Source organism: Sphaerodactylus townsendi, linkage group LG02 (assembly GCF_021028975.2).
Source record: "Sphaerodactylus townsendi isolate TG3544 linkage group LG02, MPM_Stown_v2.3, whole genome shotgun sequence".
Classification (NCBI taxonomy): Eukaryota; Metazoa; Chordata; class Lepidosauria; order Squamata; family Sphaerodactylidae; genus Sphaerodactylus; species Sphaerodactylus townsendi.
Genome location: NC_059426.1, coordinates 32,064,636 through 32,091,149, shown reverse-complemented (window position 1 = coordinate 32,091,149; position 26,514 = coordinate 32,064,636). Strand labels below are relative to the sequence as shown.

General features: G+C 43.1%; 1 protein-coding gene across 2 annotated transcripts in view; it reads left to right on the top strand.

The window, feature by feature from the left end:
* The window catches only part of B3GALT1 (beta-1,3-galactosyltransferase 1), a 246,738-nt gene that overhangs the window by 65,592 nt on the left and 154,632 nt on the right, over nt 1-26,514 (top strand). Inside the window, exon 1 of one of the 2 annotated variants that reach the window (XM_048485281.1) lies at nt 21,542-21,636. The exons of the other annotated variant lie outside the window; for it this stretch is intronic. The gene's annotated coding sequence lies outside the window, so the exon portion shown is untranslated. Of the gene's footprint in view, nt 1-21,541; nt 21,637-26,514 lie in introns of those variants that run through there. 2 annotated transcript variants of the gene reach the window in all.

Sequence of the window (26,514 nt, the reverse complement as noted above, 5' to 3'; positions counted from 1 at the left end):
TCTTTTCTCAGTGAAAATTACTACTGGGTTATGCTAAAGGCTGTGTTGTGACTGTGTTGTGTACTGCTTATAGTACTCCATGTACACATGTTCATGTCCCAACCTGTAATATAGGTATAGATACCTCCTGTAATATAAGAATTATCCCACCGTGCCACAGTTTGTTGTTTGCACCTTTTGCTTGCAAAAAAAAAATGTTGTTTGCACCTTTTGTTTTGCAAACTTGTTGTTTGCAAAAAATACTATGTTTTGTAATGCTCCAGTCTGACATAAACCTTGAATCTTCCAAAATCCCATCTTAAGATCAAAGCATTTTTGAAAGTTGCACTCTTGTTTCACAGAAAGGTAAGTAAATGTATTGATAGCATAAATCGCTCAAAGGTAACGATCCTCAAACCATTCTCAAACCATCCATCAAAACTTGCTCTCTGGCCCTACTTTCAGGTAACTGTTTTTAGGGTTGAATAGGTAGTGAGATTACTCTGATGACTGTAACAGCATGTCAGAAATGCTGAAACTACTTATTTTATATCATTCATCTGACCTCAAGAAGGAAGAGCTGGATCTTTAGTTTCAACTTGGCAGACTGAGGCTGTCAGTCTTGTGCATTTTTGTCATGAGTTCATCTTCAGTACTTTCCGTCAGAAATTCCTTGAACTTATTATATGTTTAAATATGGGTTAAAGGATATCAGTTCAGGAAATATGCTTTTGTTAATGTTCCTTGGAAAATTAAGTACTTTGGTAACCCTTCCGGCTCATGTCATAAGCCCTTTTCAGATTCTACATCTAGAAGTACCAAGAACCCACCAGCCATGCATGACCTCATCTGATAGGTATGGTTACCTCATTGTGTGAACATGGGGACACATGTATGTTGAGAGCATCACAGGTAGTGCATGCTGCTGATACATGCACTTGCCAGTTTCCAAGCTGACAGGAACATAATGCCTGAAAAGGTCTTAAAAATACTCTACCCCATATGTCCCTACTCGGCCTCTGCGTTTAGCAGAGGCCAATTTGCTGGTGGTTCCTGGCCCCTCAATGATGCAGCTTTTCAGCCCTGGCCCCCGCCTGGTGGAACACTCTCCCTCCAGCTGTCCGGGCCCTGCGGGATCTTGGTGAATACCGCAGGGCCTGTAAGACTGAGTTGTTCCGCCGGGCCTTTGGAGTGTCCAGTCGCTGATTGAGTGCCCCTTTTTATTCCTCCGGTTTGGAGTTCCCTTTTGCCATCTATGGGACCCACTTCTTCATTCTGCTTCCCCCCTCTTTGGGAGGGTTTTAATTGGGTTTTATTGCATGACGCCATCTTTGTTAATTTTATCTCTGTGTTTTAATTCTAATTTAATGGGGTTTGTTTGTATGGGTTGTAAGATGTAATTATGTTGTGCACCACCCAGAGCCCTTCGGGGGTTGGGCGGTATATAAAACCTATAAAAATGAATGAATGAATGAATGAATGAATGAATGAATGAATGAATGAATGAATGAATGAATGAATGAATGAATGAATGAATGAATGAATGAATGAATGAAAAGTGAAACTCAGTGCAGACCTTCTGAGCATCCCCTGCTCAGGGAAGACCATTTGTGCCACGGCACAACTTTTCTTTCAGACATTACACTGCTTATGCAAATACATCATGAGCATATGCTACTAAAAACAATCATCCATGGACATGTCATAAATCTTTGTCAGATGCTAAATCTAGGAGTAACAAGAATCCACCACCTTGCATGACCTTACCTGATGGGTGTGGTTACTTCATTGTGGGAACATAGGGAACACATTTATTTTGTGTGCACATACACATTCTGAATGCACAAACTGGCCACTGGGGTTTTTTTGGTGGTTCTCATTCACACATTCCAAGGCAAAATACATGTGTTACACATGTTCCCACAACTTATTGGGAGCATCACAGTTAGTAAATGGTCCAGATGCATGTAGTTGCAAGTCTCTCAGCTGACAGGAACATAATGTCTGAAAAGATCTTAAATGAAAAGTGAAATGCTGAACAGGCAGCGAGACCACCTCAAGTCAGTGTGTTTATTAGCCATTTGTATTTGTTTAAACTGTAGTTCCCAGGATGGCAAGCATCCATGTTGTTGGATCTATTCACACCTCTGTCGAAGCAGCGGCTTACACGAGAGTAGGACACCTTGAGGGGTGCAAGGCAAACAAGAACTGCAAGACACACAGTCACCGTTCAGATCCGTTTATTTGCTATTCACCACCGCAGAAAGTGTCTCCGCCAGACATGCAATGACATTTCCAAGCTCAGCTTCCACTGGAGTGGGACTGTGCTCTCTGCACTATTATATATACAAACCAGGTGCCAACTGGCGATTACCCATGCATGCCATATATCAGTCTTTGCACACGCATTACTTGGTTAAGTGCACACTGCACCAATTGATTTTTTACACACGGCACTAGTGATGGGAGGGAGTGTCCAACTGTCAAATAGATCATGTCCCATCTAAGCACATGTTCCAACACCCCTCCATGATCGGTTTGACAGACATTACATATTTACACTTTCTACATTGGATACAGACAGTACATTCAGTTGTTCACATAAAAGTACATACTTTTCTTTAGTTGTAGGCTTGGTTAAGGCGTCAGCTACATTTTGAATCCTGCAAGATCCATATGGACCAGTTATGGGATGAATGAGACCGGGCCGGACTCTTCTGGGTGCTTCTGGCAGTTGAAGGATACGCCTTCACTTTGGTTCTGCCACACACAGAGCATTCCAAAAACTTTTTGCAGGGTTTTACCTTCAGACCGCACACCTTTACTAGGTTTACTTTACTCCACACGTGTTTGATGTCTGGGGTACGTTGATCCTCTGTAAGCAACTGTATTGTATGCTTTTTGATCCAACTGTCAAATAGATCATGTCCCATCTAAGCACATGTTCCAACAACCTCTGAGGTTTGTATTTTAATCATGAGGGCTATTGTAAAATTGCTGAATGGAAGCAGATGGTTGTATAAATCAAGCTGAAATTATATATAAAATCTTTGCTTTAAAAGACCCCCCCCCCCAACATTTAGACCTTTTAGTCTTTGTAAAATGTGCTCAACAGCAAATTTTATGGATGAATAACTTTGTAAATAATCCATTTCACAAACTTGCAGTTTCTCTTTTAATGAACTGTGCCTAAGCAAATAACGATTCCACCCTTCCATATTTATTGTTTATTTGACAAATAAATCTTGGCTCATAGCTGCCTAAGCAGTTTGCTGTGACTTTTTCAAAACATGATGTCCATCTGTTTTCTAGAACCTTTTGTTTTTTGGTAAATAGCATGTTTACTTCATGTTCCTGGCATGTTGGGAATTGTGATGTGCGATGACGGAAAATGTCAACAAGTTATTGGTGTATTTTTTTTCCCATTAATGACACACATGCCTGCAATTAGCCCCACATTACTTCTAAAAAGACATTTTGAACATGGACACTGTTGGGCACAGTATGTTGTTTCCCTATAAGGTTTATATATTCTGCCTACAGGTGTTTTTCATATCCAGAATTTGTCTATGGATGAATGTTTTTAATAGCATATGGATATGATCTATTTGCATAAGTGGTGTATTGTCTGAAAGGGGAAGTTCTGCAGTGGCACAAATGGTCTTCCCCTGAGCAGGGGATCCACAAAAGATAGATTAATTAATTACTGCATGAGTTTCCTCTTCATACAATACATTGCTGTGGTTGGAGGCTCACCCACATGGGCTGCTAATTTTGTGCTTCACCGACTGGGAACAATATCAGAATCAGCCCTTAGAATCACACTTTAACAGGAATGTTACATTCCCAACAGCATGCTCTGCCACCCACAAAGCTGATGTCTATCATTGTTGGCTGTTTGGGGTTTTTTTTAGCTTCAGTTAATCTGATCCCATCCATTCCACTTCCAGAATGTATAGAAGCAACATTGCTTTTCAGGTTTAAGGCGCTGCTGTAGCTACAATCCCACAAAGTTTCTTGGCGGTTGCTAGATTGTTAGAACGTTTGGGTGCTGCCTCTTCAGAACCTGTTCTAAAACAATAAAAACATGCCAAGCCAATAAAAACAAGTCAATAAAAACATGCCAAGCCAATGTAGAAAAGGTTGATAAAGACACAGTTTACTGGGATTGAAATATAGACAGTTAGAAAAGGCAATGGGAAACCACCCTGTAAACATAATCTGCCTGGTAAACATCATGATGTAGCATCACCCCATGGGTCAGTGGAACTACCTTTACCTTTTCCTTACAATAAAAATATACTAAGCCAATAAAAAGCATACAATACAGTTTTTAAAAAGTCAACAAAAACATTCCAGTGCATAAAAACCAACATCAAATAAACAGAGTAGTCTAAAATTATATTGATAAAACAGGCTCAGAGTGGACCATAAAACAGTTCAAAAAGGTGGCTCCCCTTATATAAAAGCCCAGGTAGTGTTTTGGCCTGGTTGGTGCCTAAAAGTTTGCAAGGTAGTGTATGTAGGAGTTGCATGGCAGCCTCGAGCACTACCAGACATCAAGGCTTGGGATCATCTTTGCTAAAATGTGCTCAGAGGTTTGGCTTCTCAAGGACTATTATCCAGTCTCTCTTGATCACCTAAAGAGGTTCCTGAATAAAAAAAGCTATTGGACTTTCTTAACATCTTGCAGCCGGGAGCTTTCTTGTGTTGTTTTATTCTGTCTGGAGGAGGAAACTCCTACAGAGGAGATTATTTCTTTGGAAGCCTGGGAGAAAGCTTACTAGAGAAGTCAGCAAGCCATTTGTTATCTGGCTACCGAGAGGCCAGAATGACATCACGGGCTCATACGGGTAGGCACCAGGTGAGCTTCAAGGGAGAGGGCATGCCATTGACAAGGCACCACCATCAAAAAAGCTCTACCACCCATCACCACCTCTTTAGGCAGGGGCACAGAAAGCAGGGCTTAAGAAAAGGATCTTAACTGGCAGGCAGGGCAATAATTTGTAGGGTTCTCTCCAGGTTCCATTGCCATACATCTTAACATGTATTTAGGCACCATGTTATTTACACATTATTCTTAATATTACCTAGGTGAGAAAGCGTAATAACAGATAACTGTTATAAGACCTTGGGTCACTCACTCTCACTCAGACTAACCTACTTCACGGAGTTGTTGTGGTAAGAATAAAATTGAAGGGGAGAACGAAGCTGTAAGCTTGTTTGGGTCTCCGCCAAGCAGAAAAGTAGATCATAAATAGTTAATTAGATAAGTAAACATAGACACTTGACTGAAGACATGTACTTACAACTAGGAATAAAAGACCTTTTTTTGGCTCCCAAGTCACAGATGAGTTTAGTGGCAACCCTGTAGGGTTTTCAAGGCAAGGTCTATTTGGAAGTGGTTTGCCATTGCCTGTTTCCCTATCTTGCGCCTAGTAATTTTTGGACATTTCCCATCCAAATACTAGCCAGCCTCAGGGCAAGGGGGGATTCAAACCTGGGTCCTAGTCCAACTCCTTAACCACTACACCATGATGACTCCCATAAAAGTCATAAGCATTATAATATACTACACCCAAGCTTCTAGTTCTTCTCAGGGAGTTCTGTGATTTTAGTAGGGAATAATTGTAAGAAAGTGTACTTACCACTGAAGCTAAATAAAATGGGACAGAGACCATTTGATAAAAGGCTTGTGAAGCTGTACCAAAACCTGTAGTGATACCTGTATTGATACAGACACATAGGCCAGTTCCGCATGGACCAAAAACAACGCCCCAGGAACGGTAAAACCACCTTTCTGAGAAGCGCTTCATGTGGCTGCTGCCTCTGCAATGAGGCAGCACCGTGCCCCCCCCCAACCGGCAGGGAAACGCTGTTTTTGAAACTCCCTCAATGAGGGTGTTTTTTTCCCCAAAAACAGCGTTTTGCACCTGGTGCCAAGCGAACAGCACTGGGTTGGAGGTGCCGCTTTTAGGTGCATCCTTTTCCCCAAAACTTACTTTCTTTTCCCTGTGCAGCTCTGCAGGGACGAGGGGTCATGCCCAGTGGTGGGATTCAAACATTGTAACAACAGGTTCCGATGGTGGTGGGATTCAAATAATTACTGTTAAAAAGTATTTTTAAAAATATTTTTCATATCACTTTTTATTTTAAGTATTAAAAATATTAATACTTAATAAAAAATATTTTAAGTATTAAAAAAGTGAAAAAGGAAATTTTAACAACAGGTTCTACAGAACCTTCGGAACCCCCTGGATCCCACCTCTGGTCGTGCCTCCTGTCCTCTAAACCCCTAGGTCCGTGGTGGCGAACCTTTGGCACTCCAGATGTTATGGACTACAGTTCCCATCAGCCCCTCCCAGCATGGGCAATTGGCAGGGGCTGATGGGAATTGTAGTCCATAACATCTGGAGTGCCAAAGGTTCACCACCACTGCCCTAGGTGTTGCCAAGGGCACAGGGGTGTGTTCCCTCATCCCTGCAGTGTTGCGCAGGGAAGAAAAGGTAAGTTTAAAAACTAAATGGAGGTGCCTCTGTGGGCTGTGGCAGCTCCGGGGCCGCCTGCACAAAAGCATGCGAACGGCCCCGGGGCTGCACCGTTATCATTTATACTGGTGTACAGCCGCCTCCCTGGCCCGTGCAGAATGGACCATGGTGTATCCATCAGGGAGAGAAATATTTGAGCATTTCTAAAAAGAATCTTATTGAGACCTGACTGAGACATACAGAAGAGCATTGTCATATTCCATAGAGGTAGACTAACCTGTTACAATTCAGAATGATGGTGAGGAATGTTCCCCCAGGTAAAAACTTCCAGCAAATAGGAAAAAAGGGAGGACATCTAAGAGAAAGGTTCTAGCCAAATCTGCTACCTACTGTGACAATTTTTATAAGAAGATAGGGGAGGGTATTTTTTTACACAGGGCAACATTCAAAAAATGTGACATGCACACTTGAAGGTCAAAGCAATTAGTCCATTCTGCCACCACACAGCGCTGCCATTTCATTACTACTTCATTCTGTTAATGTCTTCATACGCTGGAAGATGCTGAGACTTTTAATTTCCTTCAAAGATGCACAGAATTAGGAGTGCTGCTTAGGGTCACAGTGAACACCAGAAATGGTTAAGGAACTCAGAGCTGCTTGGAATATCACAGTGTTTGTGATTGTGAAGGAAGACAGAGACTCTCAAAACCGTTTCAGCAGTGTGATTTCATGCAGCTGGTATGTGACCAATGTGACATATAAAACTTGCCATGAATTTGACCAAATACAGTCCAGAGCCATTTTCAGAAGGCTCATCCCAGGGCAGTAAAAGAAGTGAGGGTAATGAAGGGTCACTCTTCCTTCTGTGCAGTGTCATGCAGCAGAACTTGTCCAAATAGTGTTGGTCCCATTTGCTTGGCACTGTAGAATACTCAGTAGCTCGCTGCCTTAGTTTTGTGGATAAAATTGCTCTGACCCATTCCAGTTTGGACTCCAGTTTGGGGGCAGAGTTTATAGGAAAGTCTTTCCAAAGCCCTCTCTTGTCCAGTTTCGTTGGGCAAGTTTCAGATGTCAACACTCAAGGCTGTTGACAAAATATTTGGTATTGCTGTCTGCCAGTCCATTTTGGCTACTGAAGGCCTGCCAAAGAAGGTTACTGAATTCCCATCTTGAATGTTATAAATGCATCATTGCATTAAAAAGATTAACACCAGCTGTCCTTAAAGTGGCGATTCTAGGACATCTCTTTAATGCCTTCCCTTGGTATCAGGAAAAACAGTTCTGATTTGCCATTTCTGACCAAAAGCATTTGATCATTTCCAGTTGATTCTGGGTGAGACTGATAACTAAGATCTGTTATCATCTGATTTCCAAATGGTGTTTAGGGTGGAAACAGTCTTAGTCACCAATTAGTAGATGACCTGTGGGGATACAAGAGAGTATGTCATTTGTTCTGGATTGGTTAGATGTGTAGGCACTGTTTGGCAGTGTTATGTTCTTTCGTCACAAGATGGTTTCAGAAGGTTGTCCTGGGAGACCATGGCTCTTTTCCATGGCATTTCTTCAGGGTTTCCTCTGTTCTCCCATGCTCTTAAACATCTACATGAAATCACTGTGGAAGATTTCTCTAGGGGCTTGAGGCCATCAATAATGCAACTCTTTAGCTTGGAGAGGAGACGTCTGAGGGGGGATATGATTGAAGTCTATAAAATTAGGCATGGGATAGAAAATGTTAACAGAGAGAATTTTTTCTCTCTTTCTCACAATACTAAAACCAGGGGGCATACATTGAAAATGCTGAGGGGAAGAATTAGGACTAATAAAAGGAAACATTTCTTCACGCAACACGTGATTGGCGTTTGGAATATGCTGCCACAGGAGGTGGTGATGGCCACTAACCTGGACAGCTTTAAAGGGGTCTTGGACAGATTTATGGAGGAGAAGTCGATCTATGGCTTCCAATCTTGATCCTCCTTGTTCTGAGATTGCAAATGCCTTAGCAGACCAGGTGCTCGGGAGCAGCAGCAGCAGCAGAAGGCTGTTTCTTTCACATCCTGCATGTGAGCTCCCAAAGGTATCTGGTGGGCCACTGTGAGTAGCAGAGTGCTGGACTAGATGGACTCTGGTCTGATCCTTCAGGCTCATTCTTATATTCTTATGTCTTATAAAAAGACTTATACTTTTCTGTCTGTTTTCACATACTGCATTGAGATTCTATTATCTAACATTTGAGAAATCAGCCAGTCTTTTTAAGCCAATGGAGTTAGAAGGGTTAGGGCCCTCCATAAATTTGAGCTCTGTAATGGGACAGTAATTATCATAAACAAGATAGACTAGGTAGTGATGGGAATTTATTCTCAATGGAGTCATACTAGAGCTCACAGCTTGGTAAGAACATTACAGGTTTCGACATTATTTTTAGACCCCCAAAAGATTATTATAGCCAGGAATATATTCTTTCAGTTTAGGCCAATTCACTGGCAGTATCCCTTTCTGGAGGCTAAGACTTGCCCATTGTTACTTATATCCTAGTCTCCATCTAGCGAGAATATGCCATCAACAGCAGGTGTATCCTGAAAGTTGCATACCTCCTTGGCTAATAAAGCCTCGGTCGATTTCATTTCAAGTTCCTAGTTTCAGGACTGGGTTGCTATAAACAAGCAACAGCACAATCCTAAGCAGAGTTAATACCCTTCAAAAATCAGTGGGCTTAGAAGGGTGCATCTCTGCCCTGGAAGATCGCTCAGCCAGTGTATCTTAGATTAAATCGACCAAGACATTCTTAGCAACTCAACCCCTTGTTCAATTTTATGTTCCACACAGGCCAAGACCCTCAGCTCTGGTGTAATCATGAAGTGTGATGAGGTAGTAGAACAAACTCTACCATGCCAGAAAGCAGGCAGAGAGAGTCATATTTTAATGCTGTCACTTTAAAAAAAAACCTCTCTGCAAATAAAATATTGCCATATCGGGGAGGAAGAATGTGGCTTAGCCTGTTGCATGCTGTCAGTTTGCCTTTTACCGGGACTTTATTCAGATAACAAAACTGAAAGGAAAATTGTCCTTCACCTGCAGTTTGAAGCGGTGTAGTCAGTTCAATCACCTTTGTGTTTTACCACTTCGTTGCCGCCTCATTGTTCAACTTGTGTTGTTCAGGCCTTTTTTGTTTGGTTTGCTGTTTTAAGTTTTGTAAGAGTGAGAGCTCCAGAACACAACTCTCTGGCTTTCATTAGAAGCAGACCACAAAATGCATATACCACAGATACTTTCAAATGTTTGCTTGGTTTCCAATTTGTGTGTATGTGTGTGTACAGTGCTGTCAAGTTGCAGCTGACTTAAGGCGACCCCAGCAAGGGGCTTTCAAGACAAGTGAAGAGCAGAGGTGGTTTTGCAATTGCCTTCCTCTGCAGAGCTTTCTTTGGGGGTATCCCTTCCAAATACCAACCTTGCTTAGCTTCTGAGATCTGAGGAGATTGGGCTATACCAGGGGTCTGCAACCTGCGGCTCTCCAGATGTTCATGGACTACAAATCCCATCAGTCCCTGCCAGCATGGCCAGACTCAGGGGCTGATGGGATTTGTAGTCCATGAACATCTGGAGAGCCACAGGTTGCAGACCCCTGAGCTGTACCATGCTCCCTCCCACTCTGTTGCATTAGCGTGCTGTAAACTGATCAGATCTGCGATACCTTAGCAAGTGCCTTCTACCATAAATGCTCCCACAAAACCAACAGCTTTCTCCCGACAGAGTGCCAGTTCAGTGGCTGAGATAAGCAAAATCACTTTTAAAATGACTGTTCTCAGTTGCCTTTGAAGAGCAGCTGGTGGAGACAAAGCATTCATACTTTAAAAATAGATAGATAGCATCAGTACCAAAAGGCCCACTTTGAGGGCAGCAAGAACTATAACTAGTGTGGAGGGAGGGGCGTCTGTGCATTGTGTATCGCATGCTCAGTGGAATAAAGTCTAGGATTTGGCGGGGCTTCTGAGCCTTAGTGGGATTCACTGAGAAAAATAGCAGCCTTATTTGCTTAGCTCCACCCTTCATTTGCATAACTTTGCCCCTCCCCCTATCCATTCTTGTTCCTTGATAATGCTCATCTCTAATGGGATGCAGGGACTGGCTTTTATCAGACAGCTGTAGGAACAGCTGTATAAAAGCAAGAGGGCTTTTCCGCTGTTATTCCATTACACTGCCTGGAAATTATAGTCATTATAAAATTGAGACAATTTATCCTGCTGGCATGGAATTTGACACAGAGAATCTACCACAGGACAGGCATAATTGTGGTACATTTCTAAAACATCGGCAGAAGGAGAAGAGTTCCTGCACTGTTGGTTTTTTTTAAAAAAAAGTGCTTTGATGTGCAGGCTTCTTGCGTATGTGATCATTTTCCACCAAGCCAAAATACAGCTTCAGGTTTCCGCATTCTGATTTAAGTTCTTTCAGAAATTCAGCACATTTGCAAAGGCCTTGCTCTCGCCTGCATTCATGAAAATCAATGATGCCTGTCTGCGTTTTCCCCTTCCCTGGCATGGTGGACATTTTAATATAGAATTCCCTTGTTTTTTGAAGTGCACAAATGGACAGTATAAAAGCTATTTTGCAGTGAAGGGGGATTATGGATGAATAGATGTGCTTCTCAAACCACTTCCCCTCCCCATTTCTGCCTTCTGTTAAAGTTTTAAAACAATTTTATTTCTTTGAAGGTCCGGGGTTTTTAAGAAAAGAAATTGCTGAAATATTAATCCTTTCCAATTGCTATATCATTTTTCCCATGCTGTTTTTATTCTAATTTGGAAATGTCTGAGAATCTATATAACCGAATTGGTACTGAAACACAACAGAGCAGCAAACATAGGGGGGGGGGGAGTTTCAGCTTCATCTGAAAAGCCCCAGAGCCCAAGAATGAGTTTAGGTGAAAACTTTGCATTTCACATTTCAGCGCTTCTGACAAAGCCTATTCTTCTGCCACATATTCAGAGTTACAGGTTTTAAATGCAAGCGATTCAATACAAAATTTTAAAAGACTTTCATTTTTTGACAAGGGGCCGTTTGGGAGAAGGTGAAGTTGTTGAAAATGGTACCAAATTAAATCTTGCAAGCTGTTTACAAACAAATAGCTTTTTAAGTGTTTTTCTCTCGGCATTACCTGTCTCGGTGTCCCACACCTCTTACCCGGAGGCATTCAAGCATTGAATCAACTGTTGTCGCTCTTCCCATAGTTCCGCAGCTGTCTAAGGCGGCCTTCGCACCTGCCACTTCTTCTCCATATGGGAACGTTCCCTCAGGTTACCCTTAATGAATTACATTAAAAGTGTGTTTGTATTTGCAGGAAGATCTGTACAGGCAGACGGCTTCATTTTACTGCAGGCTTAGAAATTAAAATATTCATCTTGACAGTACAGAGGTCTATGAATACTCTTTTGAATACGGAGCACACAGAGGCCAGTATGTCAACATTCCATAACATGTAGCTGTTGATAATTATCAACATGTAGGAGTTGATAATAAAACTGCAAAGGTTGTCATGCCCTTATATAAAGCAGTGGTGCGACCGTACTTGGAGTACTGTGTTTAGTTCTGGTTGCCGCATCTCAAAAAGGATATAGAAGAGATAGAAAAAGTGCAGAGAAGGGCAACGAGGATGATTGAGGGATAGGAGCACCTTCCTTATGAGGAGAAGCTGCAGAGTTTGGGACTCTTTAGTTTGGAGAGGAGATGTCTGAGGGGGGATATGATCAAAGTCTATAAAATTATGCATGGGGTAGAAAATGTTGACAGAGCAATACTAGAACTAGGGGGCAGACATTGAAAATGCTGGGGGAAAGAATTAGGACTAATAAAAGGAAACATTTTTTTCACACAACACGTGATTGGTGTTTGGAATATGCTGCCACAGGAGGTGGGGATGGCCACTAACCTGGTTAGCTTTAAAAAGGGCTTGGACAGATTTATGGAGGAGAAGTCAATCTATGGCTATCAATCTTGACCCTCCTTGATCTGAGATTGCAAATGCCTTAGCAGACCAGGTGCTCAGGAGCAGCAGCAGCAGCAGAAGGCCATTGCTTTCACAACCTGCATGTGAGCTCCCAAAGGCACCTGGTGGACCACTGCGAGTAGCAGAGTGCTGGACTAGATGGACTCCGGTCTGATACAGCAGGCTTGTTCTTATGTAGCTGATAGTTTGTGTATATTAAGGCTTTATCTGATACCAATTGGGTCACAGTGTAAAATCATTGCCAGTGAAGCCTCAAACAGACATAAGAGGACTTTCTTTAAGGCCCCTTCCGCACATGCGTTTTCAAACCACTTTCACAACTGTTTGCAAGTGGATTTTGCTATTCCACACAGCTTTAAAAAGCACTGAAAGCAGTTTGACAGTTCATTATTCTGCATGTGCGGAATGAGCCTAAGTCAATTATAGGGGGCATTCTCCAAATTATGAAATGGTAAAATTTGTAGTGGGAAAATTCCTTGAGATAGTGATTCGTTCCACACTAATCCCTGAAAACATTTGCAATCCCCTTGTTTCTTCACACTCTCCCCCTCAAAATGATTCTTGGCTACCATTTTCTTGCTTGCTCCATTTTAAAAGAAAAAACACTCAGTGGCTTCTGTGCCTCAAAACTAAAAAGCATCCTACTGCAGTTCTTCAGGGGTTGTGTCTTTGGAGCAACAGAGACATCACCCCCACCCCGTATAAAAAGATCCCCAATGAGAATAAGCAGGCGAGATGATGGAGCGAGCTCAGAAATTGGTGCCATGGAAGACAGCAGAGAGGTGTGGGAAACACCTTAAAGCCGTGGTGGCAAACCTTTGGCACTCCAGATTTTATGGACTACACTTCCCATCAGCCCCTGCCAGCATGGCCAATTAGCCATGCTGGCAGGGGCTGATGGGAAGTGTAGTCCATAACAATTGGCCATGCTGGTAGTCCATAATAATTGGCCATGCTGGCAGAGGCTGATGGGAATTGTAGTCCATAACATCTGGAGTGCCAAAGGTTCGCCACTGCTGTCTTAAAGGGATCACACAGCAAGTGAAAATGCTGTCAAATCATTTTCAGGAAAAGAATAGCTAAAATCCAGCATTGCTTTAAAATGTTTTCCGGATAGAAATAAACCATTTTGGCTAAAAACACTGCAGAAGAAGAAGAGTTTGGATTCATACCCCACCTTTCTGTCCTGTAAGGAGACTCAAGGTGACTTACAAGCTCCTTTCCCTTCCTCTCCCCACAACAGACACCTTGTTAGGTAGGTGGGGCTGAGAGAGTTCTGAAGAACTGTGACTAGCCCAAGGTCACCCAGCAGGAATGTAGGAGTGTGGAAACACATCTGGTTCACCAGATAAGCCTCCGCCACTCAGGTGAAGGAGTGGGGAATCAGACCCAGTTCTTCAGATTAGAATCCACTGGCTCTTAACAACTACACCATGCTGGCTCTCAGAACTCCTTGGAAGAGCTCCTTGGAGGAAATGTTTTCTTGCCTTGCTAAAAGCATTTTTGTTTTGGTTGTGCAGAATGGACCACTGTCTTGTTTAATGTAATCTTCTCTTCCACTGTGCTCTTTATTGACAGCATGAATATTGAGCCATGCTAAGAAAAAGACTTGCCCCAAGTTTTTGAAAAGGTGGCAGCTCTTTGTGGTGAGACCCAAAGAGAATGTTGTGAGATTCAAACAGAGATGAGGTCAAATAAAATTGCACTGAGATGGTTGGACCTGCTTTCCTATAGTAGAAGAAAGCATCAAAATAAAGAAAGTATCTTCTTTGAACGTGCACAGCAGCCTCCAAACATGGTACTTTGGTCACTGAGGCCAAGTGTGTATATTCTCAGAAAGTAATGGACACATTTTGGGAGTAAGGGTGCCACCTTTCAAGACTATAGTGTCTCTTCAGTATTTATCTTAGATTCCCTTTAAGGGTAGTTCTCTCCCTGTCTGTTGAGCAAAGATTCAGCTGTGCGGAGTAGGAGAGAAAATATACGAGGGCATACCTACAGCAAAGTCAATGGGCCCTCTCGATTTTCCTCAGGTGTTCTACACTGCAGCTCCCTCGGCAGAGTTTGAGATGGCCACGAGATGGCCCCAAGTTCTCTCAAATAAAATGTAAGACCCACTGACACATACGAAGCTAGCAAAGCCAAGTTTCGCAGTCCACCAGGTACTTGGCAGCAGCCAAACTGATTTACTGAAAACTGAGGGAGGTGTTATGCATTGATGGTGGGCACAGGTCACAGGTTGAGAAGGCCCGATTTTCGATGGTTCCAATCTGAAATACCCCATAAAGCTTGCTTCGTGGCATTTTTATTGATGTGAAAAGATGTGGAGAAAGCACTACATAAATATGTTTGTCTCAGTGTGCGTGTTTCATGCGCCATCAAGGCAATTCTGACTTAATGGAAACCTTTGAAATTAAAGACCTCCAAAGCCTTTTTCCAGGTGTTGCAGACTGAAGGCTGTGGATTCTTTTACTGAGCCAATTCCATTTCGTGTTTTATTGAACCAATCCATTTCATATCCTACTGCCTTCGACTTAAATCCATTTCTACACATTTTTTAAAGCAGGGATCCTTCCGAGCCCTTTAACAGCTATCCCTGTGCAAATGTGTGAAAAAGACGGAGGGGAGCATTGCTGCCAGCTGTAACCATCTAAACTGAGATTTTATTTTCTCATCCAACCTTGGGAATGTCCAGAGCCACAACCTTTTTATGCAAGCCAAGGGCAAGAATCAAAAGGCTCTTGTGCTCTTGTATGAGGTAACATTTAGGAATGGCCCAAAATATAGACAGTGGCTTGTGTTCATTTTATTTCAATTGCATTTTTTACCTACTGTAACTTGATTTTTGTTCCTTTTGGGGAGAAAACTAGGGAATTAAATTATCTGTCTGCCTGTCTTATCTATCTTTGTACTTATTTTGCACCCATCGCTAAAGTCCCTGGGGAGAGTGCAATAATAAAACATCATAAATCAATCCTAAAATCATAATAAAAACTACTTAGAAAAACCATCCCCATCCCCCACCTGAACTTTCCTAAAAATGCACAATCGGCCATCTCCCGTAATGCTTCCCTTCAGCACATTTCAAAAATTGGGCTGGAGCTAAACCATTAGACCGCTGGTACGTCGATAGATCTACCCAATCAAAGGAGGTTTGGGGAGGGGGTGGTTTCAGTATACTATTGTATGGAAGTGTAACCTCAGCTTGTGGATTCTGTGGGGCAGAACTTGGAATGAGTTTGCAACAACAAATTTTAAAAAAACCAAAATGGTTTACTTTCTTAACATATTAACATCAATCATCAACATTTAACATCACACTTCAAGGTCCTGTTCAGGTTTCATTTTCAAGTCCTTATATTTACAGTCTACTGATACTGCCAAGTCCAATTCTTCTTTGCAAGTGGGTTGGCTCCTGGAGACTCCAAGGGCTTGATGAATAGGATTCAACATGATGAAGGTTTCCAGGAGAACACTCACCCATTACAACCACAAAAGGAAACCCTGAAACAATAAACTCTAACATTTACAACATAGCAAAAATAAACAACTACCTTCCCAGTAGTTCCCAACAACATTGCAGTTACCTTAACAAGGTGTTAAGGGCTTATAGAAATCAAGGTCTGAGTCTGGTAGCCTTGTCTCCTCCAAACTTCATGAGGTCTGTGCAACCTCTTGCTGCTTTGAGTCTCCACCCCTTACTGGGTCAACCCATTCTGAGCATGGGGGTTACAGAAGCATAAGTCTATCATATTAATTTATACTGGGCAGAGTAGCATCTATAGAGTAATACTTTCGTATCTGGAATAAATAGACTTTAGGACAATAATTGTAATGTGTGGGACAAAAAGAAGGATTGATTTAAGGTCTGAGAGACGTGAAGAAGAGACGGATTACCAAGAAAGGCTGCTGACCTTTAGTTACTAATACAGAGAACTGGAAAGAATGAAAGGAGTTGCTAAGGAAACAGGGCTAGAATCAGAGGACTCTAGCCAAAAATATGGCTGGCTCTTTTAAGTCAACGTATGAACTCTAACTTGCCAAACTCCTGCAGCTCTTGATCTGTCTGGGACACTTTCGTTCCGTTCTTCTCCAAGGAACTCTCAGCAGCCTGCCTGGTTCTCTCTTCATCCATTGGCTGCCAAAAACACATCTGTCTTAGCCCACATCAGAGAAGATCACTAAGGGAAGGGTCGGGGCTCAATGGTAGAACATTTGCTTTGCAATCAAAGGATCCCAGGCTCAGTCCCTTGCATCTCCAGGTGGAAGGACCAGGTACTAGTTGATGTGAGACACTGAGACCCTGAAGAGCTACGGCCAATCTGAGTAGACAGCACTGACCTTAATGGACCAATAGCCTGATTCTATTCTGAGGCACTGCCGTGTGTTCATGTGTCCTCCTCGCCACACGATCCTGTAGACCTTTACAATATATACTGCTGCAGCCCAGTAAATAAAATTATAGCATTCCTGTTGAGTTACATGACTGTAATTCTTGAACCACCATCCTTCTATTTACTTGATAAACTTAAATAGTACTTGTGGCCAGTGGTGGGATTCAACAGGTTCACACCACTTCAGCAGAACCAGTCGTTAAAATGGTGCTTGTAAACAACCAGTTGTTAAATTGGGGTGCTGTGTGGTTTCCGGGCTGTGTGGCCGTGTTCTGGCAGCATTCTCTCCTGATGTTTTGCCTGCATCTGTGGCTGGCATCTTCAGATGATCCTCTGAAGATGCCAGCCACAGATGCAGGCGAAACGCCAGGAGAGAATGCTGCTAGAACACAGCCATACAGCCCGGAAACCACACAGCACTCCCCGTGATTCCGGCCGTGAAAGCCTTCAACAATACAGTTGTTAAATTATTTGAATCCCACCACTTCTTGTGGCCTTATAATTAACTGAACAAATCAGTTTCCCACCCAGTTACAAAGATTCTAGAGAAATGAGGCACACAGTCATACTTTATACCCTAACATGATTGTGTGTTTCCATTCTCCAGTACACTTTAACAAGGGTTAACTAGCCTACACAACATAATGTATACCCTGGTAGTTATTTAAATGCTAATTTCTTTCCCTTTTTTCCAATGTGATTGGGGGGGAAAATAACCTACGAAAAGATTTCTGGTCCCAGATAAAGCCTGCATAATTTGTTTCCCAAGTAAGAAGTGACATAGGGGGAAGGAACGCAGCAAGTCTTTAAACGAGGTTTTAACTTGGCCAGCAAATACGGCATGCTAATTTACAAACTTCCTGTTGGCACCTGTTCATCAGGATGGAAATTCACATCTGAACTGATTTTGTAAGAGACAAGCAGCTATATTAAAAAAATAAGTTCCCAGTTCAGAAGCAACTAACGGCTGATTCGCACGGTTGCTAAGTAACAGGCGCCTTGTAGCAGGAATCTGCATGGAGCCCATTCTCGTAAATGGATTGACACGGCACCTGATTGAGACGTACCTGGCAAGGCATGAGCTATGTACAAACATAACATTTGCTGAGCAAATTTCTCCCCTTTCACAGCTAATAGTGCTCTGGTCCAGCTTTGGGACCTGGGCAACTTTGCAGAGTCTTTTGTCCACCAACAGTTTGTGACCAGCCTGTCCCGGCACATAATTCGAGATAGGGTCACATCATATCGACCCGGAATATTCATGGAGCACACTGGTATTGTGCAAATCTACACAGGAAAAAAAAAAGGGGGGGGGGCTGTAGAAGTTACAATTGGCAAAAATCATAGCAGTGAATAAATCAGCTGCTTCCAAGGAGCTGGGGGTGGGAAGGCACATTCATGCAGGAAACCTACAGTTTCTTAATAGAAAAACACATCTGCAAACTGTGCTTTCCGAAGAGGAGGGCTTCTTTTTTTAGTTTAGAATGCACAAAATGTTAGTCCCTCAGTTGTTAGCTCTTAAGTAGCCAGCTTCTGAAGGATGCTGTAACTTGTTGGATAATTTAGGTTTAGATAAAAGAAGGCAATTAGCATGCAGCTGGCACTATTGAGCCAATTAGCACTGACAACAGTTACAAAGAACTCAGGCGCGCAGGTAGCTTATCAGCTTTTAGGAACTGTCGGTGCTCGAGTGTTGATAGCCGGCAAAATATTTTTTTTCATATGCTAGCCAGCTTGCAAGGTACGGTCACAGCGTGTGGCAGCCAGCTCTCATCCGGTTCACATCTGTATTGTTGGAAGGCGTTCTCAAACTTTGTCAGGATTAGAGATGGCGTGAAATGTAATGCAAGCTAATCCAGAACACAGTGGTTATCAGCTATAGCCAGTCACTTTAATGCTCAAAGTACACACGAGGCCAATCTGAGATCAAACTTGTACGTTTTTGTTAATGAAATGCAATCCTTGAAGGCTGCGACAGCTATTTAGGAAGTGGGCCAGCTTAATTTTATTTTTCCATATGCCTTTTTGGTCTTGGTTTTGCAATCAGTATCATCCCTCCAAATAGCTTTCCCACAAGAAATAGGGAGATACATTTGTTTTTTGGAGAGAATGCAAAAACAACAAATTAGCCCCAAATCCCCAATGGTTTTTGTTTGTTTGGACAGTGAACATGGAGAAACAAAGAGCAAATGACTTCGCCCTGTCCTTCCCATGTCCACCCTCCAAATTGCTGAACTAAAAATACCCATGATGGTGCTATGCCTGCGGAAGCCATTCATTCAAGTGGCCAACTGACAGATAAGGGGATAGGAAAAGATCCCACACAAAAGAATACACCAGCACACCCCTTCCCTTACACACTCTGCTAAGGAAGGGAAGGAATTCAGAACTGCTTGATGGCTGTGATAGGAGGAGGAGGAGGAGGAGGAGGAGGAGGAGGAGGAGGAGGAGGAGGAGGAGGGGTGGTGGTTTGGATTTATACCCCGCCTTTCTCTTCTGGAAGGAGACTCAAAGGGGCTTACAGACTCCTTTCCCTTCCTCTCCCCACAACAGACACCTTGTGAGGCAGGTGGGGCTGCGAGAGTTTTAAACAAACTGAGCCTAGCCAAAGGTCACCTATCAGGATTCATGTAGAGGGCAAGGAAAACAAATCTGTTTCACCAGATACGAGTCCACTGCTCATGTGGAGGACTGGGAATCCAATCTGGTTCTCCACTGGTCCACCACTCGTAACCACTACACCAGGCTGGTTCTCCAAGTGTAATGCCAAAAAAGAACAGATTCCAAAGTCAGTATTGTCTACTCAGAATCCCACCACTGCGCCCGGGTTGCCTCTTCTTAACCCTACTTAACCCAAAGTTTTAATTTGATCCCAAAAGCTACACACCAAGAACAGCATGCCAGCCTCCAATCTCCCAAGCATTGTCGGGGAGAGGGGGTACTCGCGGGGCGGTAGATGGTACTTACAGCAAACCAGGTTGACTCAAGAGGACCTCCCTGAAGCTCCAACCTGAGGTTTCAGAAGTGCTCCCATAATAAAGTCTAGGAGTGCTTGAGCATTCACTGGTTTGGCTCTGTCTTGCTTCCAGCCAGGCAGCCAGTTGTTCAGCAGTCAGTTCGGACAGCTCATAATCAGCTGATCCTGTTCATTATGTTTCTTTTTGTGCATCTCCCCCCTCCCACCTGTGGCCACAACCTTGCTATTCTCTGTCACAAGTGCTTGTTTGAAAGAATGGACAAAAGCTGTGTAATATTGTTTTAAAGAGTTTTGTTGTTGGGTGTTTGAGTCTGACTGTTCATGGTTGCCAATGAAAGCATGAAGCTGCCGTATACTGAGTCTGACCATTGTCCATCAAAGCAGGGGGAACCATTCAGGGGGACATCTGGGGGCAAATGTCCCCGGGCTGCGGCCATTTAGACACCCCCACACCCCTCCTCCTTCCCTCAGGTCCATACAATCACTTCAAGACCTGGTGCAAAAAAACGTTGTTTGGTCATGGTGGGGGAGGGCAGCCGCCCTTATAGAGTGAGGGCAGGGGCGGAAAGATTTTGCACCTGGCCACATTTTCCCTAGATACACCTCTACGTCGAAGTCAGTATTGTCTACTCAGACTGGCAATGGTTTCCCAGGGTCTCGGGCGGAGGCCTTTCACGTCACCTGCTACCTGGCTCATTTGGCTGGAAATTGAACCTGGCACCTTCTGCTCACAAAGCAAATGTTCTAACACTGAGCCGCAACCCCTCACACCAACAAGCCCCTGCACCTTATTTAATTTTAGCTAAAATATTTATAGCCTGCCTTTTTTTTCTGCAAACTGAAGGCAACTGCATCCTCATCAGTTTGCAAAGAAGAGTTTTCACACAGCCCTGTGGGAGTCATCGTTTTCTCCGCATGCAGTGGCATCATTTCATTCCTCGATTCAGTCATTCAGGAGTCTGGGAAAGAATCAATTTCACCTACTGAGCAGGTGTAAAAGTGGCTGCAACTCCACCACCACAGCTTCTGGGCTGCCACAAAACCGCTCCGCAATGGAGCCAGACAGTGAAGGCAAATCAAGGCAAGGCTCAGTTTGTGAGCAGTCATAGATGGAATGAAAGGTGTGTTATCTGGAAAAGGCTCAACAACCCTGCTGAAATCTTGTCTATTTGCATTCAAGAGTGAAAAAACCTCGTACCTGGTATCTAGCCCTTGAATTTTTTCTTATATCTGGATGATAATTCTTATACTTCTGGCAAGAATGCACAAAATGAGATGATAGACAAGGGAATTAGAATTCCTGCAGGTGAAAGGGATTCTTTTTTTGAATGCTTCTACATTTAAAAAAACCCCTTCCAAGCATGGAGTGAGTGAGTGAGTGAGTGAGTGACTGACTGACTGACTGACTGACTGACTGACTGACTGACTGACTGACTGACTGACTGACTGACTGACTGACTGACTGACTGACTGACTGAGTGAGTGAGTGAGTGAGTGAGTGAGTGAGTGAGTGAGTGAGTGAGTGAATGAATGAATGAATGAATGAATGAATGAATGAATGAATGAATGAATGAATGAATGAATGAATGAATGAATGGTCTTTTGCTTTACCAGAGAATCCTTGATACCTTCAGGATGATAAATTTTAGATTACTCCTTCCTCATATTTTAGATTACTCTTTCCTCATATTTTACTATGCACAGCCTGAATGATACAATCAAGACTTCTTCCACTCCACAAGCAAGGATCTTTGATCACCTGCTGATGTGACTCATTTCTTGCCTTCCAAGGCACAGGTGAGGAAACGGTTGTTTGCTAATGTATTGTCGAAGGCTTTCAAAGCTGGATTCTGATTGGTTCCCCACCCGGGGACATGGACAATATATACCCCACTAAACATTCCCTTCTCACTGGACACAGTGTGTGTAACAGACTTCCCTTTGTGATACACCTCTGAAGATGCCAGCCACAGATGCAGGCGAAACGTTAGGAACAAGATCCACCAGACCATGGCCACACAGCCTGGAAAACCCACCACAACCAGTTGTTTGCTAAGTTTTTTGGGGGAATGCAGATGTAGATATTCAGATACGTCTTTTGCACGATTGGATGGCATCGTCATAGCTGGCCCTCCCAGTCTACCCCATCACCTCCAATTGCTACACATCATGTTAAAAGAAAATAACCCATGGAAATTTTGCACTGTAACTTGCTACTCAGTTCTTGTGATACATGCCTCTGACTGCACAGACATGACAAGCAGGCAATGCAATGCATCCAGTGTCAGTCATTTAAGGGATGCATCTGGCTGCACAGGTGCAAGAGAGAATAACAGCAAATGACTTTGTGCTTGACGATTGCGTCAGCTGTGACCTACTTGCCTGGGAGACACCTGGGCTGAGCTTTTCCACCTGTTTAGGCCACTCATGGCTGCCTTTAAAGGGAGGGAGGTGCAACCTGGAGAAGCCCATTTTTGACTTGGAGACCTTGCCATTAAGACTGAGCTTTTCTATTTTCCCAGCCCCCCCCCCCCCCATCCCAACTGTCTGCATGTGAAACAAACAAACTTGCAAACTGGTACTGCTGTTATTAATAGCTTATTTTTATATCTGTATTATAATACAATGTTGCCTGGCCTGGATGGCCCGACTAGAAGGACCTCGTCAGGTCTCAGGAGCTAAGCAGAGTCAGTCCTAGTTAGTACTTGGATGGGAGACCTCCAAGGATGGGAGACCTCCAAGGAATCAATATGCCGAGGCAGGCAGTGGAAATCTACCTCTGTTGACCTCTTGCAGGAGGAGCAGCAGTGGCGTAGGAGGTTTAGAGCTCGTGTGTCTAATCTGGAGGAACCGGGTTTGATTCCCCGCTCTGCCGCCTGAGCTGTGGAGGCTTATCTGGGGAATTCAGATTAGCCTGTACACTCCCACACACGCCAGCTGGGTGACCTTGGGCTAGTCACAGCTTCTCGGAGCTTTCCCAGCCCCACCTACCTCACAGGGTGTTTGTTGTGAGTGGGGAAGGGCAAGGAGATTGTAAGCCCCTTTGAGTCTCCTGCAAGAGAGAAAGGGGGGATATAAATCCAAACTCTTCTTCTTCTTCTTGCCTTGAAAACCTACTGGGTTGGCATAAGTCAGCTGCGAACCTGACAGCACCCACAATGCGTATGCTCTGCCATCAACTTTCTACTGACATATGGAGACTCCAGCATGGGGCTTTCAAGGCAAGCAAGAAGCAGAGGTGGTTTGCCATTGCCTTCCTCTGCAGAGCCTTCCTTGATGGTCTTTCATCTAAGTACCTTCCAAGCTCTAAGAATGAATCAAATAAAACCAGTTGAATAAACGAAGAGCGAATTAACCATTCCCCTTTCCTCCCACACACTTGAGACGACGTTTCATATTTGTTAGCTGCTATGAGTGTTCTTTGATACACAACAGTGGGAATATTTGCTTCTCCTCTCCTCTATTTTATTTTTAGATTTTCAGTGCAATCCTAAACAGTTACATCCTTTTAATCCTGTCGACTTGAGTGGGCTTTGAAATACACAATTCTGCTTAGGATTTCACTGATTCATTGACCTTGGTGATGTGTTACTTATTACCTGGCATGACTTGTCCTTGTAGCTCAGGTGACTACGTTGCGTAATCCTCCTTGAGCCTCAATTAGACTCAATAAATAAAAAGAAATCTCTTGCACAGGTGCGGAGCCGCTTGGTATGGCACTTGAGATAAATTTTAACAAAAGTCAAGGTGTCCTGAACAGGAGCTGACCTTACCTGTGGGCACGGAAGCTTGAGCAAGGTACAATTGCCTGACAGTGCGGGGGTTACATTCAACTTCTCAGTTTATCTGCTCACCCTTCGCCATCTGCAGTCTGGAGGGATGCAGTGCAGAAGCCATTCCTTTCCTCCTGCCATTTCAATCTGTCCTGTGTCACATGGGTCTGAAACGAACGAGCGAAAAGACAAGAGACGGCGCATAAGCAAATAGCTGAAATAATCAAATCAATTTGACATTCTCAAGAGAGTTAGAGGCAGAATCAATCACTTCTGAATTTCCCCCACTTGTTATTCTTTTGAAAAAAAATTGGGTTTAAAGCAGACTTATGGAGATTTATCTGCAAGGTATTAGGCATTCTAATCATGTTTAAGGTTTATGCCTCCCTCTGGTATTATCCTTGTTTATAATAAACTAACTATAGTATAAATCCTGCTTCATGAGTCTGGTGCGATTGTTGCAAAGATTAATTATGGTAACAGAGACTCTGTGCTGGGGTTTTTTTTCCTTTCTTTTTTTTAAAGAAGAACCATTCCATCGTTCTAACTCCTAGGCTGGATTTTTGCTTTAACTGATAGCAATTTACACATTCATAAATTCCCTCACCTCTTAAATATTTATAGTAAGAATAAAATTATATTGCCAGGATTTTCTATTATATTATATCAGTGCCCTAAGGATAAATGTCTTGTTAGTCACCTTATTTTAAATTACATCATAACTAGTTGACTTTATGCAAAGAGATTGGTTGTTTGTCTGCACAGAATGTCAATTCTATAATGGGAGCTTTGGAAAAAAAACAGGCAGGCAGGCAGGCATTTAGAGTTACATTCTATCTATCAGTAATATTAATGCACCAGCTTTTACCTTGTTCCAGTGCACTCAGTTCAGACATAATCTCTGACGTTCTCACAGGTCCACACAGTTAATTTATGAATACCTCACTTTTTCCTCAATGGAGACCCCAAGTAATTTACAAGGTCATTCTCCCTTCCTCCTTATTACCCTCACAATAACTGCCATGTATAGTAGGCTATACTGAGAGACCATGACTGGCCCAAGGTCATCCACTGAATTTGCATGACAGAATGGGGATACAAACCTGAGTCTCCCAAATCCTAGTCCAACATTCTAACCAGAGGTGGGATCCAACCAGTTCTCACCACTTCTCTAGAAGTGGTTACTAATTTTTTTCTGAGTGCCGAGAAGGGGTTACTAAAGCAACCTGCCCAAATAGGGACTGGAGGTGCGTGTGTGCGGCGGCGCCACTGTTTGAATCCCACCACCATCGGAACCTGTTATTAAAATTTTTGGATCCCACCATTGATTCTAACCATTATACCGTGTTGCATCTCTAGGCAGGTGCCCCCAAGTTGGAACAGAGCACCTGACAGGAGACAAGGCAGGAACGTGGAGACACTGCCCAAATGATGGCATGATGTCTGATATCGTTTTCAGGTTGAACGCAGAAGTGACATATTGCCACTCTAAGATTAAGTGAAAACTCTATGGTGTTGGAGGTTGAGGGCTCAAAGAAGCTGGAAGCAGGAAGATGACAATCCTAGCCTACCTAGTTATCAATATGTTGGGGTCTCATTTTGCCATTTAATTGTATTTGGTTCTCGGTGTTTAACCATTAACCTGCTGAAAGTTAGCAGAAAATGGTAAAAATGTTAAGAAAGCTTCACTTTATGATTAAATTTTATTTCAGTCAAGTGCAAACTCACATATACTATCAAATACACTACTGGGAGATAATGGCTCTGGATCATAAATATATCTTATTCTCAACATGTCAAAATCTGTGGATACCTAATTCTTGAGACTAAAGTCATGAGCAAAACAAAAATCTTTCTACAAACCTGAAAAGAATCAAATTTGCAGAAAAACCCAAAATGGGAAAAAATGGGTATTAACCCCCTTCCCACAAATAATAGAAGCAACACCTGTACCTTTAAGAAATGGATGCCCTCAGTGGCAGTTGATAGGCAAAAACAATTGTGTTGCCAGCCTTTTAAGTTTGGTTCCTGCCAGTAAAAGGCGGGGAGCAGGGTTTTGCTAGGGTTGTTTTAGTCTTTGACAGAGAAGTCATGGGGTCAGGACTGACAGCAACCACTGAGCAACTTTCTACCACCTCTTGACATGCATGACTTATGCAGGCCCACCTGCTTGTTACCATTCAACAGCAGCTCACCAGGTGACTTAAGGTAAACAGCCGTCAGCGTGATTCCATGCAGAGTGAAATCATTCTAAGTCCTTTGAAGATTATGGGTTTATAAGAATATAATTGTGTTCAGGATTGCAGTGTGTATCTCAGCTTCACACTGTTGCCTTTCCTGACATTGTTGGAAGTTTTACTGCGATAGTATATGTGAAGAATCCTGAACTCTACATACTATATAAATCCTAAGTTGGTCAACAACAACATTCCTCATACATCAAAATTTACTCTAGTGTTGTTAGTATAATGACTACCAATGGTGGCCCCGATCCCTGCTCTGGGCCTTTTAAGGGACATTTAGTGTTTGACAGACATTTGATCTGTACTGTCGAAGGCTTTCATGGCCGGAATCACTAGAGTGTTGTGGGTTTTGTATGGGTGTGTTCCAGTAGCATTTTCTCCTGGCATTTGATCAGCTGCTGGTGCCATTTTTCGTTGGACCCTACCATTCATCCTTCTTCCCTTAGGGCTAGCAACTTCCCAGTATAGCAATGGATCTCCAGGCCACAGTTCTTATGGTGAAAATGGCAGCCTCGTTGAACAGACTTTATGATGCCACATGACCATTGAGCTCCCTGCCTTCAAACTGTTCTTGCCTGACACCATCCCCAAATCTCCAGAGTTGGAATCCCTATTGCTGGGTCATATTGTGTCTCTCTAGATCTGCCCGTGAAAGCTGC